Below are 25,367 nucleotides of genomic sequence, written 5' to 3'. Positions count from 1 at the left end.
AATCCCACAAATGAAGAAAAGATGCCCTCAGTGTTCTAGAGGTAGTCCGGGTTGTCTCTGAACCACTTGGACAGAGTATTTTTCCTTATATTTGTGCATAATTTGTTTCCTGGTAAAGGTCCTAAGTCGACCAGCTTGTGGCCATATGGAGCAAGCGTAAGCCTTTAAACAGTTAAGCACTTGTGTGTATTTTTAGAATTCATGGAGCTATAATACAGGTATAATGCACTGCCCCATGTAAAGTGGACGATTAGCTGTGCTTCGATGGGTGTGTACACCCACAGAATGTAACCCTAATTTTGTGACATGTCCCTTTGCATGCCCTTCCTCCCTTTGCCTCCATTCTAGACAACTGCAGATCTGCTGTCTGTTACCATGGATTGGTTTGCATTTTCTAGGATTTCATGTCTATGGAATCATATGTACTTTGGGTTTTAAATTGGCTCATAAGATTCTAAGCCCTTAACTTTTTCTTTCACTTTCTGAAACAGTTTTGTAATTCAGTTTTTACTCTTATGGAGGCATCATAAAAGAGGTTTCAGACTTCCTTAACAGAGGTTTAACCACTTCAGTGAAAATGAATTATGGAGTTTATAAGTGAACCTGTTCTTGACTCACTTAGAAAATAGAATTGGACTATAACCCTGGAGGGACTTTCTGGCTTTAATACTGTGTAGTTAGTTCTATATAAGGTTTGTAGTTACTATTCAAAGGTAATTTCTTCTATTTTTGTGAAATTAGTCCAGGCATAGAATTTTTTTTTTCATTTTTTAGTTTAACACTGTTTACTAATTCTAGGAGTGAAAATGTGTGCTTAATCGCTTAATGGGTTCTTCAGTTAATGAAAACAACATTACTATTATAAAACTAAAGTGGCAAAATATTATTTATAAAAAATAATATGGGAGGTCATATTATGGGAGTCTCATTTCATCTGAAGAAAACCTAGTTGAATGGAGTCTTAGAGATAGTGAATGGAGTCTTAGAGATAGAGTATGGGAATACATTTTAAGCACCTGAGCTATAATCAAATAGAAATGGTGACAACATCTACATTTTTGCCACTTGAGTTTTTTTTTTTTTTTTTTTAATAGTTTCAAACCACACCCATGTTGCAGATTGGCCTTTCTACTGAGACCAAGTTCTTTTGAGATTAAAATCTGTAGTAGTAGGCAGAATACTTCAGTCTGGGGTTAGTTGCCTGTTTTCTTTGGTCAAACACTGACTTTCTGCATAGGATTATCAGAAACTAGGCACAGCTAAGGGAGACTGAATTTAAAATTTTTCAATTCGTTTTTTCTGGACCTTCGAACCTTAAGTAGATCAGCAGAAGCAGGTATGCAGATTCTTCCTTATGTTGGTAGCAATTATACTCTCAGATTCTACTTCTACTCTTTCATATGGTGGTTAAATTGAGTTAAAAATGTCTCACAGTATTTCTTTTTGAGTATTTTCTTGCTTTGGGATTCTAGGTGGCTTTGCATGACAATACAAATAGTAACCTTGATGTGATAGCCATATAATTCTTAATTCTCTCTTCACTCTTTTGAATGTTGTTTCTTCTGTAATAGCACTAGTTGGTAGTTAAGGAAGGACTGTTTTGGTTTAATCAAAGTTGGATTATGTTAAATTCATTATTTTTGGTTGGGGTTCAGTTTTACTCATGAAAATGGATATACCATATTTACAAAATGCTGTAGTGACTGAGTGTACTCTATGTCAATCCAGAGTGAACCTGTATTATTGCTTTAAGCCTGTTGCTTTCAGTCTGATGAAACAGCTCTTGTAGTTTATAGTTTAATTATTGATAAGCAAACTTCCCTTTTCCTAAAGAGATTCCACAGGTATGTAAAACAAACAGAGAGAGCACCTCCAATTTTAGGATGTGACAAGGTTTTGCCTGAGCGTATGGAGAGTAAAGCGGATATCTAAATTGAGGCAAATTCTGTATTGTTATTTTTGCTCTTCTACATTTTTAAGAAGAAAATAAAGTAGGAGATAGTATCCTGGCTTAGAAGATTTTTTTCCACCATTTTACTGAATTTGGGAAGAGACCATGACTTTTAGTTTCCTTCTACACAGTATACAAAGAAGCAGGTCACCTTTGAGCATTTTTAATGGTTTCTGAGATTTGTTGAAAAACTGTATCTTTACCTTCCACAGCCCTGGAGGGTGAGAGAGCCTTTCTTTAGCTTTTTTCTTAGTAAAGCAGAAAATGAACAGTTCCCAGCTCATGTAAAGCTGAGAAGGTCTTGAATGATACATGTCGAGGAAACTTGGATACTGATACTGCTGGCGGTTTGAATAGATCTTAGTGCCAAAGAATGAAGGACTTGAGTTTTTTTTTAAAAACATTCACTTTTTAAAAGTTCCGTATGGGGGCTGGGCTGTAGCTCAGTTGTAGAGCGCTTGCCTAGCATGTGTGTGGCACTGGGTTCGAGCCTTAGCACCTTATAAGAATAAACAAATAAAATAAAGGCATGCTGTCCATACACAACTAAAAAAAAAAAAAAAAAAAAAAGTTCAGTATGTTTCATTTGTGCAGTGGCCTGAACTCTTAGACCTAAGTGGAAAGTTAGGACTTACCTGTTTCACTTTGGGAGTCATTTAAATTTATTTGTCCAAGTCATAAAATAGGCTCTTCTTAGAGAAACCAACAGGAGTCCAATTTATCCTGTACAGTGAATGCATGGAAAAAAAAATGTTACGTAGATGAAAAAAAAAAAAATCCTCCCTTAGTGGCTTTCCTAGGGACCAGAATTGCCTCTCCTATAGTATACCCTGAGTTCAACAAAGGCTCCCTTCCTGCCTTTCATAATGAGCCAGCCAGTTGCTCAATTGTGTTCTTGGGGAGGAGGGGCTAGCATTCCTTTATGATCCCCAGTTTAGATCAGCTTACCACCCAAACCATGATATTTGATTACCCTTATTATGTTACTTTGCATAGCTACAAATGTTATTAATGGTGTGGCCTTATCTAGCCATTAAAAGTCCAGGTCCTAGCAACTTACAGTGCTGTGAAAGGTTCTGTTGCTAAGGATCCTGGTAACAGGAGCCTGTAGAGAGTGGGGCAACACTGGGGTTAAGAATGGCTGTGAGTGCAAACACCTTACACTCTGGAATGTTCCACTGAGTGCTGGCCTGTTATTTTGTTTTTTCTCTTTTAAGTGCTGATTTTAATTTCTAAAGTTCAGTATTTCTGCGCCTGAGTTGCTTTAAGAATTATAAGTTTACTGGCTCCTGATCACATTCTTCTATTAGAGTTGAGGTTTCTTTCTGTTTCTCAGCAAAACGTTTCCAATGGGCAGTTCTGTCTTGGAGGACAGAAGAGGTGCTGTCGTAAACCACTTGAAGCAAATGGTGGGAGGATTCGTATTCCTTTACCTAATCTAGCAGAGGTAGGAGCTGGGTTGTTCCTGGCTCTACAACTCTGGCTCAGTGGCCCTTGGGACGCTCGCCTCACTCATCAGTAAAGAAGTGTGGATCTAAGGTATAGGTTGAGCATCCTGAATCTGAGACTCCAAAAGCTGAAATGTTCCAAAGTTCAAAACTTTTTCATTCAGAGTAGACAGGTGCTCTACCATCAAGCTGCATTCCCAGCCCCCAAAAATCCAAAGCTTTTTGAGCACCAACATGATGCCACAGGTGACCCTATGTGACAATCACAGTCAAAACACAGCACACTAAAAATATTGTGTCAAATTACCATTAGGCTTTATGTACAATGTGTACGTGAAGCACAAAAGAATTTCATGTTTAGGGGCTGGGGCTGTGGCTCAGTGGTAGAGCGCTTGCCTAGCATGTGTGAGGCACAGGGTTTGATCCTCAGCACCACATAGAAATAAATAAATAAAATAAAGGAATTGTGTCCATCTACAACTAAAACTTTAAAAAAAATTCATGTTTATGTTTGGGTCCCACTGTGGCCAGAATTAAAGGTCTGGCTGCCTCTAAAAGACTAATATTTGGGAGATGGAGTTTCAGGAAGGAATCAGGTTTATTCAAAGGCTATCAATCTTGAGAAGATAGAGGGGCTGTCACCAAAGCTCTGTCTTTGGGAGCTCAGGACTGGAAGGGGCTTTTAAGAGCAAGTTCCTCCCTATCCTGGTGCCTGCCTCCTTTTCCCTGACCTCGGGGAACTTGTTCCTGTGTTTTCTTTTCACACACATTACTTTTCAGCATGTTAACTGACATGTTTGTGTTAGTTAATGCCTGGGAGCTGAAGACTAAGGAGGGACAGAGGTCACCAGATGTTCTGGGTTCTGTAAAAGTAAGGACAGATCATTCAGCAGTTAACACCGTAACCTTTTAGGTACGCCCCTCTTTAGAACTTAGATTGCAAGGCGAAAGGGAGGGACATAGAAGAATATGTAGGGGAGGTCAAAGTCATTTTGCCCTGGACAGTTTCCAAAGGCTCTGCCCTGTCATACCAGCCCAAAGATATCTCATTATGTTTATGCAAATATTCTCAAATAAAAAATGAGGGCAGGGCTGGGGAAGATAGCTCAGTCAGTAGAGTGCTTGCCTTGCAAGCACAAGGCCCTGGGTTCGATCCCCAGCACCGCAAAAAAAAAAAAAAAAAAAAAAAAAATGAGGGCAAAATCAGAAACACTTCAGGACCCGAGCATTTTAGTTAAGGGATACTCAGCCTGCATATATTTTAATTTATTGTTATATTCATGTTCTACTTACTGTGTGTGTTACATGTACTAGAGCATATATAAAAATTACATGAATATGATTTTTTAAAAGCAATATGAATTGGGAGGATTTTTGTATTATCCTAAACTCATAGCTCATTGTGAAGTCTACACACAGAATACTGTTTATTGTTAATGACTGTGAAGATGAAATGTATTCTACATTATTTTGATAATTTTGAACTTTTTTGCTAATTTGTTTATATTTTGTTTTCTAAGGTAGTTGCTGAAGACGCATACTAGGATTACAGGTATCATCTTTTCTGTGTTCTTATGTTTATAGCATTAGTAGTTTTTTTAGCATGTTTGTGTGTGTCTCTCTCTTTCTCAGGCATCTTTTAAAGCTACTTGCCCATTTAGTTGGTTTGGTAACAATCAGATTATATAATCCACGAATCCACTCAACCAGGCCTATGCAAACAGTAGGCTGTCACAAATGCTGAAAGTCAGAGCAGGAGTCATGACCTCTCCTTTGTGTGGTGTGCTGTCCTCTTCTGGGGTATCGCTTCAACTGTTCAGTGTCATCTCCATGATACTGAAAATACATGTTAAATGTACGTAAAGCTAATTTTGTTCCATGGTTAATTTTAAAAATGAACATAAGATGTTCTAGCATTTATTTCCTGCACTGCACTGTGTCAGGGACTATTGTTCTTGGTGACTCTAGTCTTCAACTATTATTCTTTTTTTTTTTTTTTTTTTTTTTTTTTTTTGCGGAGATGGGGATCGAACCCAGGGCCTTGTGCTTGCAAGGCAAGCACTCTACCTACTGAGCTATCTCCCCAGCCCGACTCTAGTCTTCAGAGGAGACAAGGGTGAGGCCTGAGGTTTCTCCTCTGAAAAAGAGGAAGTTGGACCTGATGACTTTTAAGGTGGTGGTTTGTTTTGTTTTGGGGGAGTAGTGAGATTTTTTTTTACCCATTCTAGATTTGTACCTTGCTTTTGGACTGATACATGCCTATTAAACGCATCTTCATAAGTAATACTCAGAGTGTGGAAGGTGTTTGGATAAAGAGTTTGGTTCAGTAGTATGACAGGCATATTAGGATTTGCTTTTTAAGTCAGGATTTTGAACATATCGGCTACACCCAAACCAGAACTGTCTAAAAACCTTCTTTCTCTTCACAACCACTCAGCGTCAACATTACCCTCTCAGGGACGTCTTTGTCAGACCCGTGTTTGAATGTTCTCTTTTTCCTCTGGGGTTGTTTGTACATGGATCGGTGGACTGAACCATGGTTATAGTTGTACGTTTGCCTTTTACAAGGCCCAGCTGTTGATGCTAGCAAGTCTTGCTGATTCAACATTTTTCACTAAATATTTTGAAGAATTCAGTTGAGAATATGGAGAACATGTACTCCAGGAATCGTTGAAGACGTTTTCTTCCCAGGGAAACAGTTTAGAATCCGTAGTTGCCAGCACCTAGTCCAAGGTCCTCTACAAGGTCCACAGTGGGCCTGTGGGTGGCCTGTGTGGTTCACACGACCTGAGATTATGTGTGAGATTTGGATCTATGTGCAGTTTTATGGGTGAGAGGTCCTTCGCCTTTTATCAAAACGGTTGAATCTGAAAAGACCCTTACGAATCAGTACCTTAGGGGAAGTGTAAGCATTTCAGATATCACCTTCTGTTCACCTACATCTATGTTTTAATTTCCAACCTGATGTTTGTCACATTAGGATGTTTTTAGCTGTCCACAGCATTTCATGACCTTACTGTGAAAATCTGTAGTTGATTAACACTACTGACTACATTGAATCTGTCATGCTTTGTTCCTCCAAATTTAGGTGCTCACAACAGTATCGTGCTTATGAGTAATAATAATCTTTTCAAAAGTATTAATTCTTGTTGACTATAATAAATAGCATTTTAGTTCTTAGAAAAAAAGGGGAAATTGGGATTAAGTTAGAACTGAGAAAGTGAAAAGAACCATGCACAGAATTGTTTAGTAAGCCTCTGTACTGAGTCATCTAATTTCAACCTCTGCATAAAAGAGGCTTGGATCTCTCTCTTGAATATCCCGAGGAAAGACGATTCCCTGGCTTCCACAAGGACCTCTTTCATGGCTTCATTGCTCTTGATGATTCAGGAGTGAGTGTGGTGGCCGGGGATGTTGCTCAGTGGTACAGATCTTGCTTAGCACGCTCCAGGCCCTGCGGTTGCCCCCAGCACTGCAAAAGAAAAAAGAGAAAGGAGAAGCTGGTGTGGTGTATGGAAAGGCACATGGGACTGGGACTGAGGCACACTGAAAACAGTACCAGCATTGACACTTATCAGTGGACAATCTAGGCTGTGTAAGCCGACCTCTCTGAGTCTGTCTCCTTGTATGAAGTAATAGGAATAAGAGTGGAATAAGTCGCAGGTACGCTGGCACATGCCTGTAATCCCAGAGGCTCGGGAGACTGAGGCAGGAGGATCAGGAGTTCAAAGCCAGCCTCAGCAAAAGCGAGATGCTATGCAACTCAGTGAGACTCTGTCTCTAAATAAAATACAAAATAGGGCTGGGCATGTGGCTCAGTGGTCGAGTGTTCCTGAGTTCAATTCCTGATACTCCCTCCAAAAAAAGTGGATTAAGTAGCAGAACTGCAAATATTGTGCATGTGTGTTTGTGGGTATAATGGTTTTTATAGTAGGATAGTCTTATTTTATTCCTCTTGCACATATATGTATGTATAGTAGTATGTTCGTTTCTACTTAACCTACTGTGTTGATGTGACAGTCAGATACAATAATGCATGTGAAAGTACCTTATAAATTAGAAGGCACGGTAGTGTGAGACTTCATGTCTCTTAATAGCAAACTTATTTTTTTCTTTCAGTTTATAATGTTTTTTTTTCATGACGAATCAAGTCTCACGTGAATGTGCCCTGAGACATTCCTAGTCACTAAAGGGACAGATATACTCACTAAAGGAAAAAAACCATCACATTCAAAAATGCCCCCCAAATTGGGTCAGCCAGTTGGTGTTATTTTAAAACACTGACTTAACTAAAGAGAAGTACTGTAAGATTGCAAAAGTTGTATAGGGTCAAGACTCATTCTGTAAACAGAATGACTAAATTCTCGAGGCAGGTCCAAAGGAGAAGCTTCCTGGGCCCTTCCTTTTATGGAATTGTGGAAACAGGGACTCTTGACAGTTACCTGATTTATATGACTCCAGTGCCTACCAGCCAAATGGATTTGGGAGAGTTGGTTAACCTTGGAGAACTTGAGCTTATCAGTAAAAACAGATGTAAAACTACTACTTTTGTAGGTTTTTAGAATTAGAAATAAGAGTGGTGCCTATTCCGCAGAGTTCTGATCACATGCATAAGCAGACTGCCTGGAGTTCTGGGAAAGAGCCATCTGGAAGGATCGGAGGGAATGTGGTTGGTACTCACTCCAATCCAGGGAAGGTGCCCCTGCCCACCAGCCATTCTGACAGCAAAGGTAGTAACATACAGGTTATTAGGTAGAGTCCTCGGAAACATCCGCCTCAGCACCGTAGATATGCTGGACTTGATACTTTGTTCTATAGGGATCTCCTGTGCATGGTGGGATGTGCAGAAGTGTCTCTGGCCTAGATGCCAGTGATACTACCTCTGTGGCAAAAATAAAAAATGTAGCCCAACATTGCCAGAAGTTCTCCTCCCCTCTGGTTCCTCCTAACAAAACTTACAAGGGATAGCCCAAAGATTCGAGTTCTTTCTGAGTAAGATAACATATCTCAGAACAAAGATCAAGACTAGGCCTTATTTTAAGCTAGGTATGGTGGTACATACCTATAATCCTGGAGGCTGAGGCAGGAGGATTGCTGAGGCCAGCCTCAGCAAATTGTTGAGGCCCTAAGCAACTTAGTGAGACCCTATCTCAAATAAGAAGGGCTGGGCATGTGACTCAGTGGTAAAGCATCCTTGGGTTCAATCCCTGGTGCCAAAAAAAAGAAAGAAAGCAAAAGGTGTTATTTTATAGGACATATTTGAAAAATTACAAATATGAAAAAATATTCCACATTCATATAGAATCTGAAAGGATCTCATAAGGATCTTGAATAATCAAAATGATCTTGAGAAAAAAAGTGGTCTCACATTTCCTGATTTGCTCAATATCATAAGAGAAATACAAATAAAAACTATCTTGACATTACCTCATGCCAGTTAGGATGGCCTATCAAATGAAGAGAAAATAACAACTGTTGGTTAGGGTACAGAGAAATTGGAACTCTTGTGAACTTTTGGAGTGTAAAACAGTGCAGGCATTATAGAAAATAGTGTGGAAATTCCTCAAAAAAATTAGACATATAATTACCATATGATCTAGTAATCTCACTACTAGGCAGATATCCAAAAAAAATTGAAGTAGGATTTTGGAGAGATATTTGTACATCCATGTTCACTGCAATGTTTTTCACAATAATCAAGAGGGGAACCAACCCAAATATTAATCAACAGATGATAAAGGAAAGTGTATATACACACAATGGAATATTATATAGTCTTTAAAAAGGAAATCTTATCACATGCTATAGCATCAATAAACCCACAGGACATTAAGCGACATAAGCCGGGCACAAAAAGACAAATACTGATTGAGTCCACTCAGATAAAATGTGTAGTCAAATTATAGAAGGTAGTTACCAAGGGATTGGGGTTGGGGTGGAGATTGGTGTTTATGGGTGTAGGGTTTTATATTTGCAAGAGGAAAACATCTAGAGGTGGGTTGCACAGAAGTGTGAATATAACATTACTGAATTGTAAAAATGGTTAAGGATAAATTTAATGCCATGTATTGTAATTGTACAAAAAGAGTGGTTAAAGTAAACTTTATAGTGTCTGTTATCAAATACAAAATTACCAGGCATGCAAATAAGTAGGAAAATGTTACCCATAATGAGAGTGAGAAAAAAGTTATCAACTAAAACTGACAGAATTGTCAGATAGTGTGGCATTAAAATATTTATTACAGGTGGATTCCATTTGCTTAAGAGTTAAGTGTAGACATAGAAAGTATCTTAAAAGACTCTAATACAATTTCCAGAGATAAAACTACGGCATCTGTGATAAAGAAACAAAAAACCTTTGTTGGGATTAAGGACAGATTAGACATTGTAGAAGAAAAGATTTGTGATCTTAAAGATAGAGCAATAGAGATTATCCAAAAATGAAACAAAGAAAAAGAATTAAAGATATCAATAAATCGAAAGGGCAATGTCAAGGGGTCTTGTATATACGTACTTAGATTCTTTGAAGGAGAAGAGAGCAGAAGACATATTTGAAAAATTTTCTAAATTAGATGAAAACTATAAACCAACAGATCCAAGAAGCTCAATGAAACTCCAAGCAGAAGATAAAAGGAAAATTATGTCAAAGCACATCATAATTAAATTACTTTAAATCTGTTAAAAAGATAAATCCTAAAATAACCCAAAGGAAAAGAAGACATATTACATATGGAGGAAGAAAGGTAAAAATGATGTAGATGACTTCTTGGAACTGTGCAGATGAAACAGTGAGAGAATGAGAGAACATTATTAATGTAAATAAAGAAAAACAGTCAACCTAGGATTCCACACCCAGCAAAAACACATCCAAAAGCAAAGATGAAATAGACTTTTTATACATGAAAACTGAAAGTACTCATTACTAATAGACTTATGTTACAAGTAACGTTAAAGGAGTTGCTTCAGGCAGGAGGCTTGTGATACTATACTTGAAAGTTCAGACCTAGTCAGAGGATTGAAGAGCATCAAAGTGGTACTTGCTATTAGATAAACATAAAAATTTTGTCCTATGATTTTTATTTTTTCACAAGATAGTTGGCTTTTTAAAAACATAAATTTATTTTTTAACTGATAAAAACATAAAAATTGTATATCTGTGGGATACCATGTGATGTTTTGATACTAAAAGATAATTGTTTAAATAAAAATAATAAACTGTAGTATGGCATTTGTAACACAATGTGGAATGTATAACACTAATGGCATAAAGGCCAGGAGGGGAAAATGGAAGTATAGGTTGAGTATCTCTTATCTAAAATTCTTGGGACCAGAAATGTTTCAGATTTCAGAGTTTTCCAGATTTTGAAATATTTGTATAGACTACCTGTTGAGCATTTTAACTTCACTGGTTGGGGCATTTTAGATTTTGGATTTTTAGTGTAGTGATGCTCAACCTGTGTATCATTATAACTTTCTCATACTGTATGTGAAATGGAATAATATCACTTAAAGATAAGCCATAATAAATTGTGTATATTATAAACCCTAAATCAACTGCTAAATTAACAAGAGCTATAACTAAGAAGGCAAGAAAGGAGATAAATAGGAATTATAGATAATACTTGGGTATTCCAAAAGAAGTAGAAAAAAGAGGAAAAAATAACACAAAGAATAGATGGAACAAATAAAAAAAAATAGCAGGATAAGAGACTTAAACCTAACCATATCAGTAATCACACCGAAGGTTGTCAGCTGTGTGCAGTAGTACACATCTGTAGTCCCAGCTACTAAGGAATCTGAGGCAGGAGGATTGCTTGAGCTTATGAGTGTGACCTATACATTGAAACAATAAAACATGGCAGAGTTTTGGGTTTTTGTTTTGTTTTGGTCCTGGAATTGAACTCAGGGGCATTTTACCACTGAGCTACATCCACAGTGTGTTCAGTCTTAGTACTGGGAAAAAAAAGTTTAAGCATATTAATCTCCTAAAAGAGTTAATAAATTAATGCTTAGCCTTCACATGTGCTCTTCCATTTGATCTGGAACAACCATATAAAATAGGTATTATTACTTCTGGTATTAAAGTGAGACTAAGAGAGGTGATGTACCCAACATAGCACAATAGTGATACTTCAGGGCTGGCAGAAATGTGCCTGCTTTGTGAATGCCCTAAATCTGTACCTATACTGTCTGTCTCTGAGGCATGTTGTTTTAGTCAATTTTGTGTTGCTGTGATCAAAATAACCCAACAGCTTAGAAAAAGAAAAATTTATTTTCATGGTTCCAAAGGTTTAGACCAAGGCTGACAGGGTTTATTCCTCCGGACCCAAATGGAGAAAGAGTATCATAGCCATGGTGAGTGCCCCCAAGATCTCTTTTCAAAGGAATTTTTCCTTCAGTACCTTGAGCCTGCAGTGCTTGTGGTCTTGCAAATTCCGGAGATACCCTTGAGGCATCTTTCCTATTGTCTCTGTGTAAAGTACTTAGCATCTCTTTAGGGGCTGTAATCTGTTCTGCAAGCACAATGTCCTTGGCCCCAGTTTCACAGGCACTTTTCTGACTAAACTGGAAGTTTTTAAAATCCTTTAGCTCTACTTTCTGTTCCTGATTCTCTTGGCAAACGCGGTTAAAAGCTGGTAGCACAATCCATGCCACTGACTGAATGCTGGGCTGCCTTGAAATTTCCTCTGCCAGATTAATTGGTCCACCTTCTTCAAGTTCAGCTTTATACATAGCCTCAAGACAGGAGCAAAATGTGAACACGTTCTTTGAATATAAAATAAGTGGCCTCTCGTCCAGTTCCCCATGAGCCCTCATTCCCTCTGAAGTTTGAGGAGCACAGTCTGCCTTCCTGTCTGCATTCTGGGCTTCTGAGCTCCCACCAGAATCACCATCAAGCTCCACTGACAACATTCTAAGGCTTTCTGCAGACTCCTCACAAAACCAGTTCCAAAGGCTGGTTCTGAACCACATGGTGAGGTTGGTCACCAACCCCACTTCTCAAAAACAATTTCCATGTTGGTCAGCTTTGTGTCACTGTTACCAAAAGCTCCATCCTTCTCCCTGATGCCAATCCAATTATGAGGACATGATTTTGATAAAAAGGAAAAAGTTTTATTGCTTTGCTAGCAAAGGAGAAACATGGGGACTCTTTTCCCAGAGGCTATGATTATCCCCATCAGGGGGGACAGGGTTTTAAAAGAGATGATTCAAAAACCACTTTCGTGTGTTCTCTGTCTGAAGTTGTAATTAACTTGTTAATTTGGGAGATAGTCATCGAGATTTTCTGGTATCATCTCTGAAGTCAGAATTACTTCATTTCCAGGGTGGGTGTTGTGCTCAAGGACGGAGAACTTTCTAGGTTGGGGAAGGAAAGTAATTCTGTTTCCCTCAAGATTAGGGAAGGGGAGAGATTAGGAAAGAGAGGGAGAGAGGAAGAGAAAGAAACATTCTTCTAAAAATAAGTCGCGATGGCAGAGCAGCAAGGGCTATCTTTAAAGCAGAAAGTGGACCACTGTTAAACTGTGACCAAAATATCCAACCAGAACAATTTAGGGAAGGAAAAATTTATTTTGGCTCATGATTCCAGAGGTTCAATCCAAGGTTGGCAGAGTCCATAGCTCTGGGCCCAAAGTGAGGCAGAACATCATGGCCAAAGGGCCTGGCAGAGGAAAACTGCTCACCTCAGGCCAGACAGGAAGTGGAGGTGGGGAGGGGCCACAGGGTCCCTGGCACACCCCAGTGACCCACCTCCCCCAGCCACACTCCACCTGAGTATAGGTACCACCCAGTTAGTCCATTCAAACAAAGATGAAATGGTGAGGTGCTAGCTCTCAAATTCTAATTGCTTCACCTCTGAACATCCCTGTGATAACTCCAGAGCTTTTGGGGGACACCTCATGTTCAAATCACAGCACATATTTCCTTAGGATTCATTTTGGAATTTAAAGATATGCTGCGTTTTTGTTTTTTTTTTAAACCTCTGGCAGTGACGAATTCAGGTGTATAATAAATACTTGTGTGTCTTAAAATTTAGGCATGTAAGAAGTTTTTATCTTTTTTTTTTTTTTTTAATGCAACAGAACTCTGTCATTAGTCCCCAGGTAGTGGAAGCCTCCCCTAGGGGGTAAAACATGGCAGCGTTCCACCTAGTCATTGTTGGCTACATTCAGTTGTGTTCCTCGGGTGGCATCACAACGTGGGTATTGGTGCAGTTGAGTATAGGGCTGTTGCTTGTGTGGTGCTGCATCTGCTGAGACCGTGGTCTCTCTCCTCCCTGGGGATGAATGGCCCTTCCTGCTCACATCTGCTCAGCGTCTGAATTCCTGTTAGGTCTGTGTCACATGGTGTCCCTCCACTAAGACCCTGAATCCTCTTCAGGTTCACCTGGTATTAGTGTGCTGGAGGGCAGAGGTCAAGGTCGTAAAACAGGAAGGTACTCTGGTTTTGCTAGGATACCCTGCTTTGGGCTGTGTGTTCATTTCTGTTTTCTCACTGTGATTACTATGGCTTCGTGGGGAAGAGAGATGATGGCGCTGAGATGACTTTGAGCTTACAGCTTGGGGGCTGCTGTGTCCTTTGGGGATGTTACTTCTGGTCACTGTGGCTGGCCTTGGGAGCAGAGGCCCCTGCGTGCAGGCTGGGCAGGGATTTGGGTGACAGTACTCGGGAAGGATGACATGGGCCCAGAGGGCAAACCATCTCTTGCCCACCAGTGATACAGGGAGTCTTCTCCACTTTTCCTTGTTTATTCCAGGGTCCTGTACAACTCAGAGAGGACTCCACATAACAACTGGTGTGGGTCTTCTAACAGCAAGCGGGCCTTACAGCTAACTGATTGGGTTTGGGAAAATAGGAACATCATCCAAGAGTTATAGAATATTTTATACCTTCTAGTTCACTAATTTTATTATTAAAATTCTCTATATCCTTACTTGCTTTTTACTAAACTAGCAATAACTAAGATCTCCTGCAGTAATTGTGCTCTTGTTAATTTCTTCCAAAAAAGAATTAAAGCAACAACCTATGACATTAATGTCTGTGTAACCCATGGCACTAATGTCAGTTGTGTCTTAATTTTGGCTTAAACTTCTTAGACATGTAAAATTATTATTATTTTTTTTTTTCAGTGATCTTTACTTCTCTTTCGATGTCCTTTCTGTCACCAGGCATTGTCAGTAACTTATTCTGGAACTTGAAACTTGTCATTTTATCTCTCATTCTAGATACCAGTTCTCATCTCTGCAGGATGAGTGTGGGCTGAATTTTAGAAATGTTATAAATCATTACATCTCATTATGTCTCAGTTTCTCTGTGGGGGTAACTCTGTATACTAAGAACGAGGTCATGGATATGGAACTGTTTTGGAAAGTATAAGATGCTCAATAAATATATGTGTGGTTACTTATTTTTTTTCATGGGAGGAACTTTCCAGAGTTAGTAGTGGGTACTTCTTTCTTCCCTTCTCCAGGAACAAAAGGTACAGAAACCTCAGTTCTTAGGCAAATACCTGGTGGCACAGTAGAGACATTTGTCTTTTGCGAACAGGAAAAAAACTCTGATCTGCTGTGTTTGCTAGAATCCTTCATTGGTGGCATGCAGAGTATTAAAAGTGATAAAACATAGCTCTTTTCATTAGTTGCACTCCTCAAGAAAGTGTTAATAGAGTGGTAGTCATACTAGTTGGTAGTTTGAGTCTTTGTTATTACGGTGTCTGTGTGGGGGAAGGTGGGATGGGGGGGTGGATGCTGGAAGTTGAACCCAGGACCTCATGCATACTTGGTCAAGTGCTGTACCCACTGAGCTACATCCCCAGCGACTTCTATTTATTTATTTATTTATTTATTGTTGAGACAGAGTCTCTCTAAGTTGCCCAAACTGGCCTTGAACTTGGAATTCTCCTGCCTCAGACTCTTGAGTAGTTAGAATTACAGGCGTGTGCCATCACATCAGCTTGTAATTGTTTAATAATACAATAATGTTTTTAAACATAATCTTTAGAAACTTAGGATTTTAGGAAAGATTTCTATGGATCCTTGAAAAAACATATATATATATGACCCTTCCTTTCTATGCCCTTAAGTAGGGAGCGTCAGAGTTGGATTATGCAGGTTGCAAACTAAAGCACCCCAGAGTGTCAACTCCTCAGAGCACTTTCCTAAGTTTATCTGGGGGGAGAGTGAAAAACTTCAAGTTTTAACCAGTGTGTGTTTTGGAGGTTAAAGTTCAAACCATGACATGGAAGCACCCTGGGTAGGAATCTTATGCTCACTCAGGCACAAGTGGGATCAGAATGTCACTTGTGTTGCTGTGAATCATTTACATTGGAATTCTGGGCTAGCCCTGGGGGAAAGGGGAATCTAAACCAGGAAGTAATAATGCCTAGGTTGTACCAGAGCACTTGGAAGTGAGTCACAGCTTTGTGTTCTCTGAATCACAGCTCTTTGGTGTTGGTACTGAGGCATTCATTCTGGATATTTGGCACAGTAGCTGTTTGCAGTCTGAACAGTATCTCCCTAAGGTTTAATTTCTTGTGACTAAATAATAAATAAATCAGAAAACAGGGACAATAGTTTTCCAGAAACAAAAAAAATTGATAAAATTATTATTATTTTCACAAAGTTATTTTAAATCCTTCCATGAATTTCCTCAGTTTCAGGGAAGACAGATCATGCTGTATCCCTACTTCACTGTAATAGTTCCTACTGGAAAGTTAGGTTCTAGGGCGTCTTCTAGGACAATGTCACAGGGAGTATAAATTGAGAAGTAGACTGGAAGGGGATCTGTGGTGACCACCAGTGGGAAGGTGACATCCGAATTAGGGTTCTAGACGGGCTAGACTTGATGGTTCTGAGCCTCCAGCTCTGCCACTTAGTGTGAAGCTTATAGCCCCAGTTTCTCTGACTGTAAAGTGGAAATGGTACTAACACCAACATCACAGAGTCGCCATGAGTGCTGAACACAACAGCGCTGTAGGACTGGACAGGGCTTGGTCTGTGCCGAGCCCTCGAGACTGTTTATTGTTGGGAAGGTGAGGGAATCCCACTCACCTTCATGGGACTGCCATTGTGTGAGTGCACAATCCATTTGTGGGTTTTGGGTGGGGAGTTTGGGGAGATTTGAGGAGGTTTGTTTATATAATCTTTATTGATTAAGCACAAAGAGTTCAAGTCAGGAGAAGACCAAGGATGGCGTGCTGACATTTGCTTGGGAGTCAGATTTATAGCTTCATCTTGGCTTTGTGCAGACATGAAGATGGTACAGAAGGCAAATGAACTTAGGACGAAGAGATTCTCTTGATCTGCTGGTCTTCTTTTCCTGGTGTCCTCCGACTACAGAGATGGGCCTGAGACTGAGCTCTACCAATTAGACTTGACACCGTGGAACTTAAGTTGTCATCCTCAGATGGTGCTGGAGGCCCTGGTGGAGCAAGCGTGCTCCAAATAGCACACCACAGTTCCTACTATGCGCTTCACGGCGCCGCCTGGGGCATGTCCTTCTGGAACCTGTGTGTTCAGTTCTCCCTTGATTCTTTGAATCTACACCCTGAAACCTGCAACCCCCCTGCGTTTCTTTTTTAAAACAAATTTTGCCAGAATCCTTTTTGTTATTGTTGTTTTAATAATAATATTCGGGTTACATAAATTGGCACAAATAACAGGTAGATTAAGTACTTATATTGTCACTAGTTAAGGGGACACAGATGAAGCCAATAGTCATGGAAATCATAGAACATTCCTCTTTGGAAAATATCACTTGGAATGAGAATATCATTTTCTGAGCTGCATAAGAAGAAATGTATTTTTGACCCATTTGGATGGAAGAAGGGAACCTTTAGGCTGAATCTTATTGGTCTGCCCCAAATACAAGGAGTAGCGTGTTGGGGGAGGTGGGAGGGGTTATTTTTCATATGCCAGAGGTGGAACTTTTTCAACCATCTTTTTACCAGTGGGCAAGAACACTAACAGAAAATTAAAGACTTGAAAGGATTGGCATCATTTTGAATAGGATCATTTACCATGATTGCCACCAAGAGGTTATAAGTTGTGTTCTTAAGTATTTTTATTGTATTGCATCCTCTTATCACCTTGTAAGTTAGTTGAGGGTCATGGCATAGCTTGTATTTCTTCTCCACTTAAAAATTATAAGATAAATTATATAAATAGTTAAGAACTCCATTTTGTCAGACTATCAGTGTCCCGGGGTTGGAGACTATCAGGTTCCAGGGCTGGGGTTGTGGCTCAGTGGTAAAGTGCTTGCCTAGCACATGTGAGGCACTGGGTTTGATCCTCAGCACCACATAAAAATAAATAAATAAAATAAAGGCATTGTGTCCATCTACGACTAAAATAAATATTTTAAAAAATTTGGATGTGGGAGGAGAGTTTTTAGACACAGGAAATAGCATGAAGGGAAATTATAGGATAATAAGGAATAATCCTCAGGGGAAAGAGAAAGTAAACTTTTAGGACTGTTGAAAGAAAAGAACTGGAGTCTAAAGGTAAAGGTTTAACTGCAAGAGTGAGGCCATGAGCTCACAAAGGAAATGGAAGTATAGTTAAGGGAAAAGCCAAAAAAGAGGAGAGAAATAAAATCAGGTGTGGGAGACACTAACTTTTGGAGTGATTTCCTCTTTAGAATTTAAAAATAGAGAATAACTAGTCAGTGTACATAATTTTGAATCACATTATAGTAATATCATTATTGTCAACTGGGACTTTAAGACAACAATACAAGTGACAAATATATTGGGTAAAGAAACCTGTCATTTCCGATGTTCCTACTTATTCTTTAGAAGCCATTATGGTATTAGATATCTGACTATATATAAAATTGCTATTACAAAGATGAGTTTTATTTTTTCAGCCTCATTCATTCTTGATTTCCTGCCTGCCCTGTGTATTTCTTGTTCTCATTGTGCTTTGGATACATTGCTATGCCACCCAGAAAATTATAGTGTGGATCTTACTGAGATTTGGGTCTGGTACTCCTTTGGAAATCAAACTAACTTAAAGGTGTTTGATTTTCGGGGTTCCTTTGTGTAGTGGGATATTGGATAAATATGCAGACATCTTAGATGTGTGTATTTTTTACTCTTCTGAGACTAGGTAAATTACATTTTTTTCCTCTGTACATGTAATGTGTTACAAATTTCCTGATTTGCCAGGTGTGGTGGCACATTCCTGTAATCCCAGCTACTCCAGAGGCTGAGCAGAAGGATTGCAGGTTTGAGGCCAATGTAGGTAACTTAGCAAGACCATGTCTCAAGATAAGAGACTGGGGGTGTAGCTTAGTGGTGGAGCATTTGCCTAGCATGTGTGGAGGCCTGGTGTTCATTCCGTAGCACTGCCAGACAAGCAAACAAATAAACTCCTGACTTCAATGATTTGTCTATCTGGAATGTTTGCATCTGGATTGTTATGCCCTAATTCATACCAGAAAGACTTGCCCATTTCTGGTATTACTGCCCAGCTTGTCATCTTTACCTGAAGACCAATTAAAAGAAATGGGAAAGGTACAAAGAATCTATAAACCCAGAGGCCTGAGGCCTGAATCTAATCCTTATTGCTGCTGATCAGTGTGCGAGCCATGAATCACTTCTGTGAGTCACTGATACACTTGCTTTCCAGGGTAAGGTATTCTGGTCATAAAAATACAAATTATAATAATAAATCTAGATGTGAACTTATTCAGAAAATATAATTATGATTGATTTTCCTTCCCAGTTCAGAATGCCTGAATATTTCCTATCCTGTGAGGAAGTGGCCTCCCTTCTAATTTTCTTCTTATAAATTGTGTCTGTATTGCTCTCTCTCTATTAGTTTGGATTTTTATTGAAAGGAGGAGAAACCCAATTTAACTGACTTTTAAAAAATTGTTTCAAGTAATCAGAAAATTACAAGGGCTTCAGTACAGTGGGCTTCAGGGTGCATGTGATCCTCCAGGAAGTGTTTTCTCTCTTCCACTTGGTGCTGCTTCTGCTGTGTTGCTTTTGGCTTCATTCTTAGCCCTGGGTCCTCTCCTCGTGGAGCCTTGATGGCTGCAGCTGCTCCAGCCTCTGCTTCCTCATGATAAACTTCCAGGGGTGTATGCAGGGACTTTTGTTATGGAAAGTTCCACAAAATGTGTGTTATGTCTTTTGGCTCCAGTTGGGCTTTTTGCACATTCCTAAACCAAAATTACTGTAGTCAGAGAATATGGTGTGGGTCTGGACTGATGCCCAGTGGCATAGGTAAATTATAGGGGACAGGTAGAATTCTAAAACTAAAATTGGGCCAGGCGCGGTGGCGCTCGCCTGTAATCCCAGTGACTCAGGAGATTGAGGCAGGAGGATCACAAGTTCAAGGTCTGCCTCAGAAAAGTAATGAGGCTTTCAGAAACTTAGTGAGACCCTGTCTCAAAATAAGACATCAGAAGGGCCGGGGATGTGGCTCAATGGGTAAGCACCCCCGGGCCCATCCCTAGTTAGTGTTCCCTCTTCCCTCCGCAAATAAAGATTAAACTAATATGGGGGCTGTTACCAGAAGAAGGGAAATGGAGGAATAAACAACACGTTGAGGAAATTTTCCTTGGAATGCTAATGCCGTCATGTCGTAACGATGGGTCTGTGGGTGACATGCTTATGCTGAATTTTCTCAGCAAGCAGGGAATGGCTGTCCTGGGAGTCCTCAAGTGGGAATGAGGATGGGCAGAGATGATAAGGTATAAATACCAAAAGAGAAGAGAAAAGACCTCAGGACAATGGACAGTTCCAGCTCCTTCCACCCCATTGGCCCCTCATCTTTCAGAACAGCTGACACTTGGGAATAACCCCTGGCTAAGCTGGGGATGTGATGGCTGGTGTCAAGTTGCATTTGACTCATCAGGAGACGGAGCTTTCTTCTGGCCCGCCCAGTGAACTAATCTGATGGATAGGAAATTAGAAACAGCGTTTCCACCAAAGCTCTTTGGCCAAGTGCAGTGGCCTAGAAGCAAAGCAGGGATTCTGATTCAGAGAACTTGTCTGGCACACATGGTGCTTAGCAATGATTCACATTGTTAAAGTTTAACAGTCCGATTTTACATAAAAAGATGGCTCTGACTTCCCTTGGAAAATCAGAGCTAGCATCCCTGGGCTGACGAAGCCCAGCAGTGGCTGCCCCCGTCAGCGCCTCTTCTGCACAGCCCCTGTGTGGCCCGAATCACATGCTGGACTTTCCCTGCCTGCTCCCTGTCTGATTAGAGGCAGGGGCTGGAGTCCTGGAGGGCTGACGTCAGGGACATCTGAGAAAAGACCAAGGTGGGAGTCCAAGTCTTCCTGCAGCTCTGCAGGGTCCAGGAAGTATTTGTGTGGTGGCGGTGTTGCGGAGCTTGGAGCTGCTGGCATCGGTGGTCTGCACGTCCCCCGAAGAACTGATTTCTACCCTGTAGATTCGAATTCCCTTAGCTTATAAATTAGCTGTGTCCTTGAATGTTGAATTTAGAGAGGACTTAGTCTCAGGAAAGTACTGGGTCTGAGTCCTCCCTTTTCTTTCACACCTCCAAATGGTTCCAGAGTCTCCTATGGATTTTTTATCATGCTGTCATCAGTGAATTCTAGTTTGTATAGTTTCCTTGTTTCTCAGCTGAGAAAATTACTAACCCGAGGTCCACTGACACAGGGGCAAAGATCTTGCAGCTGTTGGACAGGCTGCCTCGGGGAGCAGTGTAGCACTGGAGGCGCTGCAGGTCCATCCGTGAGCCCACCCGGTGGAGCTGAGGACAGAGTGGGAGCCCGTGGGGCGGAGGAGAGGGGAGCTTGACACGTTGCCCCTGGGCCCAGGCTGTCCCTTCAGTCCTTCTGCACTCACAGCTTGAAGTGTTGGGGTTTCAGGGCTCAACAGCACCTGTTGGAGTTAGCCAAGGACAGTGGGGACAACTCCAGGGTAGGGGTCTTTTGGGAAGAGACAAGGTTTTTATTTTGTATTTTCCCTGGACATTTGGGTTTAAGCCCCCAGTGGCTCTGCACAGCCATTCATTCAGCCAAACGAGTCAAGACATTCGAACTTCTGCCTGGTGATCAAACCCCACAACTTTGATTTCCGTATGGGGGGGACGCTCTTCCTTCTGAGTCCTCCGTACAGCCTTTGTGGTCTGAGCCCACGTCTGCCTTCACAGAGCGTGTGGCCTCGACACAGTTTTACACTGCTGCTCAGAGTTGGGTGACGCCTCCCTCTGACTTGCAGTTTGCCTTAATAGAAGAGGGGCATAGTTTCGCCACAACATGAATCCTTCACATAATAAATGCTTTTCCATTTGTGTTCTGTGCACGAGTCTTTGGATTTTGTCTTTCTCTTATTCTTGTTTTCTCCTAAGGCCTCACACACCCTCCCATCCCAGGCTTCCTTCTCAGGTTGCCATTTCATATCATACAGCTGCCTTGTTATTCCAGAAACTTCCTACCCAGAGTCACTTAGATGCTGAGTGACCACCATAAGTGAATACAGGGGCCTGGGGTTGAGGCTCAGTGGTGGAGCGCTTGCCTAGCCTGTGTGAGGCACTGGATTCGATTCTCAGAATCGAATATAAAGAAATGAATGAAAATAAAGGTCCATCAACAACTAAAAAAAAAAAAAAAAAATCAAAAAATAATTTTAAAAAAGTATATACAGTATTAGACTCCTTTAAAACCCATGTTTAAATAGTGAATGAATTAGAGAATGATTCTGATTTTTCATTAGAGAAGTCATAAAATTTGTCATTTATTAAACAATCAGTTTTATTTAAACTTTTAGGCATTTACAGTTGAATTTGATGAGCATTATGTGAGTGGTGTTCTAGAGGAGTATAATTCTTATTGATCTTTAAATCTCCGTGTTTAGCCCAGTCAGATAGTATGTGTTTGTTGAATATGTGAATAAATTTAAACTCCCTTACCAGGGGCAGCATATTTAGACTTTTAAGTAAAGGAGTGTAGAAAGGTGCTGGTGGTAACTCTCAGCCACCAAATGCCAACCCCAAGTCAGTGCCCAGGTGCTCAGGAATGTGGTGACTGCGGCTGATTGTGAAGGTGGCCACAGTGGCGGCCTATGTGGTGAGGCAGTGGGGAGAAGAAGGGTCTCCTCGGTTCTCTGCTTTGTCAGATGATTCCTCTTTATAAACTGTACAAAAACATCAGAATGTAAAGGGTTTGCCTGGGAAAGAATCCAGGCTATATTATTAATTCCTTTGTTAAGGGATTAGAAAAAGTTGACCCAAATTACTGTGATAGATTTAGAAAAAACACTAGCTATAACCTCATGAGTTAAATAATGTGCTAGGGAAGAGGACAGGGAACGGGGAGGTACCTGGTGTGAAATTGAGCAAACTAGGCTAAGTGCATGTGTGACTATATCAAGATGAACTTCACTTTTATGTATAATAAATATATACATAAATATATTTATTTTGAAAAAATAGAGGCTGGGGCTGTAGCTTGGTGGTAGAGCGCTTGCCTAGCACACGTGAGGCACTGGGTTTGATCCTCAGCACCACATAAAAATAGAGACATGCTGTCCGTTTACAACTTCAAAAAATGAAAAAAATAAAAACCTGGGGGACGAAATGGAGAAAATTGTTATGTGTTTGTATTCGTGTATCACAAGGAACCCCACTACTATGTATAATTACAGAAGAGTGATAAAAACATAAGAATATGAGTGCTGTCAAATTAGTCTCTGTGCCTGTTAGTACTCAGCACATTAGGTGCTCAGGAAGTGTTGACTAAATAATGACTGAGTGGGTAAGTAAATAAAGAGAACTGGTTATGGAGGGGTAGAAGCTCTTCCCTCAGCCTCTGGGCTGTTGGTGGCACATTCCCCACTAGCCACTGTTTGGTTTGGTCCTTTGTTGTCCACCTCTCTTCCTTCTCTGTGAAGAAAAACATCCCTATTACTGAATTTTACTAAATGTTCCACATACATAACATGATAAGGCCACTGGGAAGACAAAAAGAGCCAGATATCTATTTTTTGCCTGCAAGGAGTAAACAATGATGTTAGAAAGGTGGGACGAGAGTACAATAGCAAAATAAAACCATTACAAAGCAACACATAATCAAGAATAAGTTAACTTCCAGGTGTGGTGGTGTGTGCCTGTAATCTCAGTGACTCAGGAGGCCGAGGCAGGAGGATTGCAAGTTCAAGGTCGGCCTCAGCAATTTAGTAAGACCCTGTCTCAAAATTGAAAAAAAAAAAAAAAAAAAAATTAAAAGGGCTGAGGATATAGTTTGGTAGTTAAGTACCCCTGGGTTCAATCCCCACTACCAAAAAAAATGTGTGTGTGTGTATGAACTTAATACGAGAGGCGAAGACACTGAGTGATGGCAAACATGGAGGTGGTCATTGATCATCTTACACCATTGACGAGTTAAGGACATGCAGGGAGTGATGAGTGACCCTTATCAAGGCCAGAGTTCCATTTGTCAAACTGAGCGTAGGGGGCAGAGAGCTCACTAATCAGCAGTTGGGGAGTAATGCAGTGGCAAATACTTGGAAAGACTGAGGGAGAGAAAAGCCCAGCATCATCATCATCATTATTTTGTTTTTAAAGCAGGAGATTCCTAGGCCTCCATTAGGAGGTCACAAAAGAATCAGTTTGGAAACAAGTGTCACTGCACCCTGATGTGTTATACCTGGCTCAGTTCTTCTTAAGGGTGCCTAACTGATGCTCTCAAGTCCTCTAGAATTGTCCAGGTACTGAAAGTATTTGGCTTGTTTGAGAATAAAGTTTAGTCTTTACAGCAATTACCTTTTAAAAATAGTTTGGCATCTGACACATCCGGGCTCTTGGCAAGCAAATTAATGACTTTTTAAAGATATAACTTCTCTTTAGAATGAATGAAAAGGTGACGCTCAGTTCTTGTAAGACTGAAGGATGCTTAGGAAAATTTGAATTATATTTTATCCATTTACTACACTGTGCCCTCTCTCCAAAGGACAGATTGATATGTAGAGTAGGAAGTTAATATTCAACAAAGTAAATAATCTCCCCATTCATATTTATATTCAGACATTTCAATTAACTAAAGAAAGTCCCATTTAAAAATACCTGATTGATAGGGAATATGAATGTTGGCTCTTTGCAAATAGAATGATACAGCTCCCTGTTCTGAAATGTGGTTGAGAAAGGAAGGTGCTTGCTGGACATATTATAGATAGATGAAAATATTTCCCAGGTTTCCTTTAAACTAGAAAGATAACTCTTAATTTATGTTTCTTAGCTGTTTCCTTTTGTCACAGTGATTTATTCCAGAGGCCTTCCAGCCTTTAAACTTGTAATGGAGAGCTGAAAATAGGGACTAATGCAGGAAAAGGGAAGAGTGGTAGTGGAAGATAAGAGACTAATTGGCAAAGAAGGGGAGGAGGGTCTAGGGCCTTGGTAGAGGTGCCACTCACCAGAAATGCCATCAAGACTTTTCCCATAAACATCAGGAGTGAAATAGATACCACCCTTTTTTTACATTCTTCAAAGCGACTTTATTTTGACCTCATCCTGTCCAAATGCTGCCAAGTCTTTACCAGGCACCTGGAATCTGCCCCTCAGCCTCAGGCAGAACAGAAGGCTTGAAGGAAGCTCTTCCACCCTCAGTCCCCCATCCTCAGTGGCTGCCTGGGAAGCATTCCTGCCCGGCCGGCAGGCCCTGTCCAGTGGAGTCTCTGTGGCACCTGTCCCTGGGCAGCAGCCTTCCTACCTGGCATCCAGGCGTCTTCCCTCTCTCCCTGGCCAGGTCCTCTCTCCCTGCTTCATCTAGAGGTGCCCTTTTTCTGCCCACCCCAACCCGTTTCCAGGACACCAACCTAAGACCCATGAGATCGAGGGAACCGCAGATTCCATCCTGATTTTTCTTTCCCATTTGCTAGAATCCCTAAGACAAAAGATGGTTTCTGCTTTACATGAGAAGGAAGAAGAAGAAACACAATTTAATATTTCAGTCAGTTATTCTGCCACAACAATATGAACTATTTTAACAT

General features: G+C 40.5%; 1 protein-coding gene across 7 annotated transcripts in view; it reads left to right on the top strand.

Moving 5' to 3' along the window:
- The window catches only part of Pls1 (plastin 1), a 109,431-nt gene that overhangs the window by 29,208 nt on the left and 54,856 nt on the right, over positions 1 to 25,367 (top strand). For 3 of the 7 annotated variants that reach the window (XM_047564441.1, XM_047564439.1, XM_047564442.1), the window contains one exon: positions 4,920 to 4,951. The exons of 3 other annotated variants lie outside the window; for them this stretch is intronic. The gene's annotated coding sequence lies outside the window, so the exon portion shown is untranslated. Of the gene's footprint in view, positions 1 to 1,200; positions 1,337 to 4,919; positions 4,952 to 25,367 lie in introns of those variants that run through there. One more of the 7 variants, XM_047564443.1, reaches the window with a different exon arrangement.

Source organism: Sciurus carolinensis, chromosome 9 (genome assembly GCF_902686445.1).
Source record: "Sciurus carolinensis chromosome 9, mSciCar1.2, whole genome shotgun sequence".
NCBI lineage: Eukaryota > Metazoa > Chordata > Mammalia > Rodentia > Sciuridae > Sciurus > Sciurus carolinensis.
This window is presented reverse-complemented; position numbering and strand designations above follow the sequence as displayed.